We start from the raw sequence: 11894 nt of genomic DNA on the forward strand, positions 1-11894 counted from the left end.
TGCACTTGATTACAGTTCTGTAACTCTCCAGCATTCATACACCTCACCTTCCTTGACAAGTCTGTTTTGATGACATGACAGGATGGATATAACACCATGCATCGAAAGCACTTTTTTGTGATGAGTTTAACCCCTCACTCCCAAAAGGAATGCCAATTAAGTTGTGCTAACTGTGTCATCAACTTATCCTCATACCCCAGTGTTCATTCCCATTACCTGCATATCTTCTTAAAAGGAATAGCTGTTATGACTGCCTTTTTGTTTACCATTCCATATACAGTACTGAATAAGTATAGTTTTGTTTACCATGTGAGTCTTACAACACTAAAGATATTTTGAATATCAACCATGATGGCAATTTCTGTATAAATGAACCTCACCTGGAACATTATTTTAAGATCAAACTCCTCATCCTCACAAAAATAGCCACATTGCATAGTTATTACTATAAAATTATAGCATAAAAATTATAGCATATTACTAAAAAGGGGGGTTCTATTTTCATGAAACTAGCATTCTAGGGGGGGGGGAATGAAAAATAGGCAAGAAGATAAAATAAGATAGTTGTTTAAAGTCAACGAGAGGAGTGCTCATTGATGAAAAGCCCAAAATAGCAGGGGTAAAAAGATAAAAGTTTCTCTCAGTTCAGGTAAACATTAGCAGTCCCTAGGCTAGGAGGATGGCTCCATAACCATCAGTGATCCCAGACTCCTGACAGGTTGCTTTACCAACTGTTAACTATGCTTTCCAGCCCAACTTATAAGATGACATCCACATGCCAGCCAGGAAGTCAAAAGAGGAAGAGAAGACCTACTTCTTCTCTTTAAAAAACCTTCCCAGGGGCGCCTGGGTGGCGCAGTCGGTTGAGCGTCCGACTTCAGCCAGGTCAGGATCTCGCAGTCCGTGAGTTTGAGCCCCGCGTCAGGCTCTGGGCTGATGGCTCAGAGCCTGGAGCCTGTTTCCGATTCTGTGTTTCCCTCTCTCTCTGCCCCTCCCCCCGTTCATACTCTGTCTCTCTCTGTCCCAAAAATAAATAAACGTTGAAAAAAAAATTTTTTAAAAACCTTCCCAGAAGATCTATGCAAACTACTACTTATATCCCATTGGCCAAAGCTTAGTCACATGGCCATACTAAGTTTCAAGGAAAGCTGGGAAATGGGGCTTTTTTTTTTTCAATTGGTTGGACAAATGCCCAGCTAACATTTAGGGTTTTATTGCTGAGCAAAATGGAAAAAACAGATACTGAGAACAATGAGCAGTGTCTGCCATATTTCTATGCCTCTAGTCACTCAAATTTCTGGGCACATTCTTCTTTCCACGGATAAATATACCTTCCCCTTCACAAAAGGGACAACCTAAAGTCCCATGCAGTTACCCTACCCTATTCAAAGTCCAGGATCTTTCCTAGGACCAAATACAGCTCTCATGATTAGGGTATCTCCAGGCTTAGCATATCCAATCTACAATGGTTGGACAAGAACAAAATAATCACAAATTATTTAAAATTTCCAATTCAAAATATGAGAGGATCAGAAACACAACATAAACCTGTCCAAAGAAATTACAGGAATAGCAATGCAGGTTTATCCTACTTAATTTCAATAAGCCATCCCTGAAAATCTGATAGTCGGTAAGAAAATGCTAAACGGGAGCCTATTTTTAACTAGGAAAAATGAAATATGTTACACATCAATCCCCAAATTCCTAACATGTATTTAAAGTAAAATAAAATGCCAAATACAAGTAACAAACAATCGTGTTAGTATTTACAATCCTTAAAAAATAGAATTTTAATCACCAGTCAATACAGTTGCCAACTATCAGTTGATTTTAAATGTAATAGCACATGTAGTTTGCATGCACAATGATAAACATTATGTTTACCATAGAGCACAACAAATATATACCAATAGCTAAGGAAATTTTAAAATTACAATTAAAAGTAGGCAATTTTGTTTTAGTTAACTGTTAAATGGAGACTTAAACCTTAAAGACATTTAAGAAGGGAAAAACACAGTTATTACTGTCACAGGGGCCAAAGGTGACAGTGCTAAGGAATTGGATTGTATAAGGCAATTTCAGGCAACTATTGCATTCAAAGGAATGGAAAGGGTATTCTCTATGCTGGTGCTGCTGTAAAGACTCCAGAAGAGGAAGGCATTGGTAAATTCTCAAGGAGGACCATGTGTACTTCAGGATGAAAAAAGAAATTGCAAAATAGAGCAGTTCTCAGTAAACCAGTTTACATTTGTAAATTTCTTTATATGGTATTGTAAGATCTGTGTTTTAAAAGAAAGTCTTCTCAGGGGCACCTGGGTGGCTCAGTTGGTTAAGCATCCGGCTTTGGCTCAGGTCATGATCCCATGGTTCACGAGTTTGAGTCCCACATCGGGCTCTGTGCTGACAGCTCAGAGCCTGGAACCTGCTTCAGATTCTGTGTCTCGTTCTCTCTCTACCCCTCCCCTGTTCTATCTCTCTCTCAAAACTAAATAAATGTTTAAAAAAATAAAATAAATAAAATAATAAAAATAATAAAAAAGAAAGACTTCTTTCTCATCATGCCACCATTAAGTTTAAAGGTAATGTTACACTTGGTATCTACATGAGCCATTTATTCTTTTAGGCGCCTACGACCAGTAGTTGGCTGGATCCTCTCTCGGGCCTTCATTGTTGCTTCTATTCCATAACGGGGCTTTAGGGTTCATCAACAAGGTGAAGCAAAGCATTCCTTCAAAGTAGAAGCACAGTGTGTGAAGGAAATGAATCTGGAAATTTGCGGCTGAATTCTAAGGCTTTGAAGACATGCCAGGCTGAAAACTGTTGCTTTTGCAAGATTCTGGCTTTGAAGATGTCAATAATAAAGAATGGAAGAGCTCTTAGGATTTCAGACAGAGGATTTAGCAACAGTGAGTTGTTCAGCTTTACAGGCAGTCATAGAAATGGGTATCAGTCATGAACACAATGACAAAGCATGGCTCAAACTAGGTATAACACTGTGGTACCTCTTAATTCCAGCAATATTCAGATGCACACTCCCTTTGTTGATACTAGGCAAGGTTTTCAAAATAGCTACATATGATTCTGATCTTCTACCAATTTTGGTTATAACTTCACATTTTTCTTCACATCATTTTATTTAAAATATTGCATTCAATTTTTAAGGTGTAAATATACATTTTTGCCAAAAAAACATTGAAAGCTGTTGTGTTGATACTTAATGCTGTTTCAGTCCAAACAGATAATGCTTCTGCCAACATAATTCTCTAAAAACTTGAAAGATTCTTATATATCAAATTATATAAACACCCCTTTGGGGCGCCTGGGTGGCGCAGTTGGTTAAGCGTCCGACTTCAGCTCAGGTCACGATCTCGCGGTCTGTGGGTTCGAGCCCCGCGTCGGGCTCTGGGCTGATGGCTCAGAGCCTGGAGCCTGTTTCCGATTCTGTGTCTCCCTCTCTCTCTGCCCCTCCCCTGTTCATGCTCTGTCTCTCTCTGTCCCAAAAATAAATAAACGTTGAAAAAAAAAAAAAAAACACCCCTTAAAAAAGCCACACCAACAGACACTTTCCATCTTGAGCTGAGACTCACAAGGTTTTTTGAAAATGTCCTTAAAATATTAGAAGCCCTTTTATCAAGCTGAGAGGGTCTAGGGAGAACAATCAAATATTTCTACAGTCTTGAAAAAGAGTCTTACAGCTGCACCCTGGATTTAACCTTTGCCTTAAAGCAATTCCTTAGTTTCAGAATCTTTTAACCATCTGGAGAGGCTCAGAATGAAAAACAGCTTTACTTTTGAACCCAAAGATCCTAGATTCTTTATATTTCCTATAAATTCTGCTTTAAAAAATTGAATAGTCCTTTTAATTTCATCTCTCTCTATCTTACCAGGCTTCATTTAAAAAAAAAAATCAGTCAAATGAAAGTTCAACATTCTGCCTGGAAATATCAACCAAAAGAACCAGTTTGTTAGAGTATTTTCTATTTCCTACAATTTAGCAGGCAACAGTGTTGCTAAAATTTCCTCTACTACATAACAGGGATCCCTTTTTCTAGGCTCTGGTAAGAATTTCCTCCCTGTCCTTCAAGCCTTCAAGAATTCCACAAAATGCTCTCAAATAACCTTACAAAAGATTCAGGTACACTGTCTATAGAATTCCCAGTGTCTCTGTTAGTTTGATGATGTTACCAGTACTTATAATTACGACTGAGGACACCATCCTCCCCGACTTAGAACTCCTTTTACCATAAGTAAAAGACTTATGGTTATTCTTTGATATGAAAAACACACAATCTACACACAATAGGAATAGATAGGTAAAAGGAATGCCTCAGAGGCCAGCCACATTCACCTAAAAAAGTTAGACTGAATGCAATGACATGCCTAGAAGGAAAAGTTGAAGGATAGGAAGCAAACAAAGGGAGAGCCACTGAGACAAGTCAGGCATATGCCTACAGGGGCAGAAACTAGTTCCAGGACCTTGGGTATTCTGGACCCACTGACAAAACGATCTTCACCGTGAAATAGATCCACAAGGGCTTTCAGAGGGATTTCATTGAACTTTGGATTCATTTAATTCTGAGAATTCATCTTTTTCGGAGAACAGGTGCATAAAGCAAACTTTTATTACAATTTGACTTCTGCTGCAGGTCTGTCTGAAGTGAAAGGGCTTGCTCATGGCAACACTGACATCCTAGTTTGTGTAAGAGGGCTTTTTTTCCTCCCTGTAATTTAATAATTTGATGTTTTGATTTATGCATTCATTTCTAAACTTACTCTGTGTCACTTAGCTTATGAGAGGCAGAGCCTCCCCTGGTGTGCTGATAAACCAGGTTTCTGACCTTGGCAGTCTGTGGGTGATAAACCCTGTATTAACCAAGAAAGATTAGGCTGTGCTGAGATAACAAATATGCCCCTAAATCTCAGGGGATTAAAATTAGAAAGATTTATTTTGTGCTCACATGAAGTCCAAAGTGGGTTGGCTGGCTCTTTAGGGCAACTTTCCTCCAAGTAGTGATTCAAGGTTAAAGGGTCATGCATCCGTATTGAGCCTTCAGTGGTCAATTTTCCTTTTTCTTTCTTTCTTTTTTTTTTTTTTTTTGCTTGCTTGATTTTTTTGTGCATAATTTTTAGTTATTGTACATAGTCATGTATAAAAAATGTAAGTGTACCATTTGATACATTTTTCCATTTGACCTCGTTCCTGAGACAACTATCCAGAAAAAAAGTTTTTCCATCACGCCAGAAGGTGTTCTGGTGCCCAGTGCCAGTTAATACATCTATGAACAGAGGTCACCACTATTCTGACTTCTATCACGATAGCCTCATTTTGCCTTTTCCTCAAATTTACATTACTGGAGGCATACATTAGTATTTTTCATGTCTGGGTCTCTCTCACCCAGGAGTTTGTATATGTTGGTCCATGTATTTGTAGTTCATTAGTATTTTGTTGCTTTGCTATTCTATTGTATGAATACAGCACAGTTTTTCCATTCCAGGACATTTAGATTGTTGTAAATGTTGGGCTATTATGACTAAACTTATTCCGAGCATTCTCTTACTTGTCTTTTTTGTAGGCATTTGTTTTTGTTTCTCTTGGGCACATACACAGGAGTGGAGGTGCTAGTCATGGGGCAGGCATATGTTTAGCTTTAGTAGATACTGATTGATTATTTTTATTTTTAAGGGTCAGGACTCAACATGGTTTACATTACTTCTGATTACATCCATTTCCAGAATGTATTTACATGTTCCCAACCTAACTTCAAGGGTGGATGGGAAATGTAGTCTTCCTGTGGGACTAGCAAAAGGAGATGAAATGAGATTTGCTAAATATCTATCACTGTCTCTGCCACAAACACCAACCCCAGTGTCAGGCTACTGGTTCATCTTAGTTGATTTTTCTTCACCCTTGTGAATGGCATGACCTTTCTTTTTCAAATGAATATATGTGCAACCATACAACTTGTTTTCAATGAACAAATGCAAACTGATCATCATCACTTACTGCACTGGACTGGAAGTTTGTGTCCCTCCAAAATTTGTATGTTGAAATTCTAACTGCCAATGTGATGGTTTTAGGAACTGGAGCCTCGGGAATATGATTAGATCATGAGGTGGAGCCCCTGAAAAAGGGATGAGTGCCCTTATAAAAGAGCTCCAAAAAGAACTCTCTTGTCTCCACTGTCCGGTGAGAACACGGCCAGAAGGCACCAGACATGAATCAGGAAGCAGGTCCTCACCAGACACAGGATCAGCTGGTGCCTTCATCTTGGACTTCCTAACCTCCAGAACTGCAAGAAATAAATATGTATTCTTTAAGCCACCCAGTCTATGGTATTTTCATAATAGCAGCCCCAAAGGACTAAGACACTTACATTTAAATTTTTAGTAAAATTCGGGGCGCCTGGGTGGCTCAGTTGGTTAAGCATCCGACTTCGGCTCAGGTCATGATCTCAAGGTCTGTGGGTTCGAGCCCTGCATCGGGCTCTGTGCTGACAGCTCAGAGACTGGAGCCTGTTTCAGATTCTGTGTCTCCCTCTTTCTCTGACCCTCCCCTGTTCATGTTCTCTCTCTGTCTCAAAAATAAATAAATGTTAAAAAAATTTTTTTTTAAATAAATAAATAAATAAATAAATAAAATTTTTAGTAAAATTCCCTCTCATTCTAAGCTCCTTGAAGGCAAGATCTATTTCGGATTCTTCTTTGCTGTTTTCAGCACTATATAGCACAGTGCCTTGAACATAGAACACATTTAATAAAATATTGAATGAGTAAATAAATGAAGACCTTGGTGGCAGAGAGATTTTATTTTTTTTCTTAAATTTTTTTTAACGTTTATTCATTTTTTTGAGACAGAGAGAGACAGAGCATGAATGGGGGACGGTCAGAGAGAGAGAGAGAGAGAGACACAGAATCTGAAACAGGCTCCAGGCTCTGAGCTGTCAGCACAGAGCCCTACGCAGGGCTCGAACTCACGGACTGCAAGATCATGACCTGAGCCGAAGTCGGACGCCCAACTGACTGAGCCACCCAGGCGCCCCAGGGAGAGAGATTTTAAAACACTATGTCTTCTTCTTAAAGAAAAAGCAAGACAAAAATATCCATTACTTATAATTTCTTATTTATTGCCTTATTTGTTTGGGGTTTACTTCCTTAGCTCCCTATTTACCTTTCAGGTAGAATCTATGCCCTATTTGTCATCTTTATATTATCTTCCGCACCTAGCATACTAGTGTGAAAATGTAACATTTTGAGGGAAAAAATAACTGACTCCTACATAGAAAATTTGGTTCTAGAAATGGCCTTTTACCCTTTTTTTAATACAAGGACAATATTAGCCCGGCCTCAAGCTTCTGGTCTTCTCCTTAACTGACTGAGCCACCCAGGTGCCCTGCTTCTGGTCTTCTCAAACTCTCCAGGAGTACACAAAACTATCCCTAAGCCCCATAAGTCTACAAGATCTACAAGTTATTATAGTTCTATGATGTAATTTACTTGAGCTTAGACACCCAAATTCATGGGAAATAGCTCAATTCTTATTGTCTTCTCACCCCTGGGTCTTTAATTATCCTTAATTTTATTCTTCCTAATAAATGATAATTGGTTTTGCTAGAAAATATAAAAGCAAAGGAGGAGTTAATGACTTTGTGCTGTGCCTAACATACATGTAGATTACACTATTTGCCCCTAAACACAGTGTTTACTCCTCCCCCTATCTGAGGCCAAACTTGGCCATTGTGTCCTATTTGTTGGCCATGAGACTCAAACAATTGTTTATTCTAGGATTTAGCTACATCCACAGTGTTCTTGTTGCTACCCACGTGTGTCCTTCCTTGAAGATGTACTTTTTTTTCTAACTGTTCACAACTCTTGAAAATCTATGCATGGGGTACCTGGGTGATTCCATTGGTTAAGTGGCTACTCTTGACTTTGGCTCTGTTCATGATCTCACAGTCTGTGAGATCAAGCCCTGCCTCCAGCTCTAAGCTGACTTCGTGGGGGTTGCTTGGGATTCTCTTTCTCCCTCTCTTTCTGCCCCTCTCCTGCTCATTCATGCTCTCTCTCTCTCTCAAAAAAAAAAAAAAAAAAATGTACGTATGACATGGAGTACCAGCATTTTATTTTTGTTTGTGAAGGTTCTACTGCTTTTCTTTTAAACAATATTTTGTGAGACTCTTGGTTTCAGTTCAGGTCATGATCTCACAGTTTGTGAATTTGAGTTCAGCATCAGGTTTTGCGGAGCCTGCTTGGGATTCTCTCTTCCTTTCTCTCTCTGCCCCTCCCCTGCTTGCTCTCTTTATTTCTCTCTCAAAATAAATAAATAAACTTTTTAAAAATTGTTTAAATGAATAAATAAATAAATGTTACTGTTTGCCTCTCTGCAATTGATATCACCCATTTGCAAAATGGAGGTACATTTTTGCTTAAAGTAATTTAGAAAATTAATATATATCAAATGCGTTAAGTTCTTCAAAACTGCCATTTCCTCCAAAATAGATGCAGTGTCTTTGGTTCCTAACCTGGAATCTAGCACATAGGCCCACTCAAGTATCTGCTAAATTAGTAAAATACACTTCAAAATATACATTTATACCTAAATTTCTATAGTTACCACGCAATAGTTACAGTTCCATTTGAAGATTCAAGTAATGGCCATTTGTATTTTTTTCTCTCTCTACACTTTCAATACCTGTTTTCCCAAAATCTTCAGTACATGTCTAAATCTTCCCAGCAATTGCATTCTTACATATTACAAATATTACAAATTCTAAGGTAATGAAGATACTTTTAATCTGGGATCTTATTAGTTTGACTATATTAAGTCAGTGCTCCATGATGGTTAGAATCAAGTCCAAAGGCAGAGGGTTTCCTCATAAGATTACCTTGTGAAAGATAAAGTTATCTACAAGAATTTATTTGATGGTCGGTCTGCTCTTAGTAGAATAAGACCTAATTGAATAATTGAAGAGTTACTAAATCTCCTTGGATTCATTTGTGATCAATTTTGGAAAAGGATTTTTTTTTTTTTTTCAAAGTTTATTTATTTTTGGGATAGAGAGAGACAGAGCATGAACGGGGGAGGGGCAGAGAGAGGGAGACACAGAATCGGAAACAGGCTCCAGGCTCTGAGCCATCAGCCCAGAGCCTGACGCGGGGCTCGAACTCACGGACCGCGAGATCGTGACCTGGCTGAAGTCGGACGCTTAACCGACTGCGCCACCCAGGCGCCCCAAAAGGATTTTTTTTTTCACATAGTTTGGAGGACAAAGTCATCTGTCATATGCTCTCAAAGTAATGTTTATTTTCTCTTTTCTAAAAAAAACTCACAAACTCTCTGTTTTGTGTCTATGCTCATGTTTGAATATTTCCTCCCTTAAAGTATTACATCTCAGATACTTGTAGTCTGAGTATAAATTAGTAGTATTTTTAGAAGTCATTTTTACAGGACCTATGAACATTTTGAACACATATATCCTTTGACCCAGAAATCCTAATTCTAGGCCTTTATTATACAGAAATACTGACAAAAAAATTTTCTCCATCATTATCTGTAAGAACACAAATATTAAAAATAATCTAAATGTCCATGCTAGGGACATGTCAAATAAATAAATTACGGTGCATCCATATTGTAGAATGTGGATACTGAAAAGGGAAAGGTGTATCTGCATGTATCAACACTGAAGGATGTTCATCACATTCCAATGAAGGAGGGAAAAACCCACAAATTCTTTCATACAGAATAAGCTCATTGTTGAAAGAAGAAAAGGTATTTTGTGTATATGTATTTGTGTACATATTTACACAGGCATTGAAACATGTGTAGGAGAATACACAATAAGTAAAGGGATCAGGACAGAGTTCTTTCACTTTTTTGTCTTATATACTACTTTATTGTTTAATTTTTTCCCAATTAGTGCACATTATGCTTGTATTCTAACACTTCCTTCTGGATTTTTTGTTTCTTATTAGAGTTTATTTTAGGTCCTGAGTGCTAATTGTTGTGAATCTTCATAAGTCCAAAAACAGCATTATTTTACCCTCATTCTACATCAAACTACTGATAATTTATTTGGTTATAAATAAAATTACAAATTCAAAGTAAATTTCCCCTCAGTATTCTAAAAATATTCCTCCATCATTTTCTTGCATATCACTGTTAATTACATATTCAGTGTTATTTGATTCTTTTTTTATTTTTTTTTATTTTTGTCTTTCTACTCTGGTAGTTTTTAGAGTTTTCTCCTTATTGCTGATATTTTACTGTATGTTTCATTTTGTTTAATGTTTATTTATTTTTGAGGCAGAGAGAGACAGAGCATGAGTGGGAGAAGGGCAGAGAGAGAGGGAGACACAGAATCTGAAGCAGGCTCCAGCCTCTGAGCTGTCAGCACAGAGCCCTAGGTGAGGCTTGAACTCATGAACCGTGAGATCATGACCTGAGCCGAAGTCGGATACTCAACCAACAGAGCCACCCAGGCGTCCCTGTATGTTTCTAATCATGTCTCTTTATTTCATTTTTTTGTATCATTCTGCTAGAATTTAGTGAACTATCTTAATCTGAAGTATGTTATTTTTCACTTCTAGAAAACTTAAGTATCACATTTCCTCTGTTCTGGGGAAATCTCATGGAAATTCAATTAACCAGGACCTATTAACCAAGTTAATTCTATTAACTTAAGATATGTTAATAGAACTCAGGGAAGTCCATCAATTTGGATGAAAAGACAATTTCATTTTTATTTTCACTAACTTCTGACTGAAATACAATATCTTCCATCATTTGAAAGGAGGCAAGAAACCACAGCGCTTATGACGTTATCACCAGTAGAAATCACAGATATTTTCATATTATATTATAACTGTAGCAGATATGTCAAAAATCATAGTAAGCTATCAGATCTTGTTATTTGATTTGTTAATGTTAATATATCACAAAATTTTTACTATTACGAAATTGCACTTAAATATAATTGATATCTTTTATAATCCTATATATTTTATTTTATACATTTAAAGGTAATGTTCTAGGAAGGTGTTATGGTCTGAATGTTTATGTCTCCCCAAATTCATATGTTAAAAGTCTAATGCCTGGAGAACCTGGGTGGCTCAGTTGGTTAAGCATCTGATTTTGGCTTAGGTCATGATCTCCTGCTTCGTGGGTTTGAGCCCCACGTCAGGCTCTGTGCTGACAGCTCAGAGCCTGCTGGAGCCTGGTTCGTATTCTGTGTCTCCCTCACTACCCCTCCCCCATGCTCACTTGCTCTCTCGAGCGCTCTCTCTCCTCTCTCTCTCTCTCTCTCAAAATAAACATTAAAAAAAAATTTAAGCCTAATGCCCAATGTAATGGTATTAGCAGATGGGGTCTTTGGGAAGAGCTTAGGTTATGAGAGTGGAGCCCTCATGAATGAGATTAGTGCCCTTATAAAAGAGACCCCAGAGAGGTCTCTTACCCGTTCCACAAGATGAGGACACACTACCCGCTAGGAATACCCTCACAAGAACCATTCGGGCACCTAGATCTTGGATTTCCAAACCTCCAGAGCTATGAGAAACAAACTTCAGTTATAAGCTACCCAGTGGGTGGTATTTTGTTAGAGCAGCCCAATTAGACCTAAGACAGAAGGGATCCACAGTATTCACTAATCTGCTGAAGAGATCCATGGCACAAAACATTTTTAAAACACCTGCATGAGATTGATGATAAGATCTCTGTAACTTCAATGCCTTCCAGTATCAGCCTCTTATCTCTTCATCTCTCTGGTTAGATTAGAACTATAAGGCCTCCAGTTAGGCAGCCCAGGACCAAGAGTAGTAACTCTGAGATAGCAGGAGCCTCAGCTCCCTGCTCTGGTTTCTCATATGATCACAGCTTCTGATCCAAAAAAAAAAGT

The sequence above is a fragment of the Lynx canadensis genome, chromosome D1, assembly GCF_007474595.2.
Source record: "Lynx canadensis isolate LIC74 chromosome D1, mLynCan4.pri.v2, whole genome shotgun sequence".
In the NCBI taxonomy this organism is placed as follows: domain Eukaryota; kingdom Metazoa; phylum Chordata; class Mammalia; order Carnivora; family Felidae; genus Lynx; species Lynx canadensis.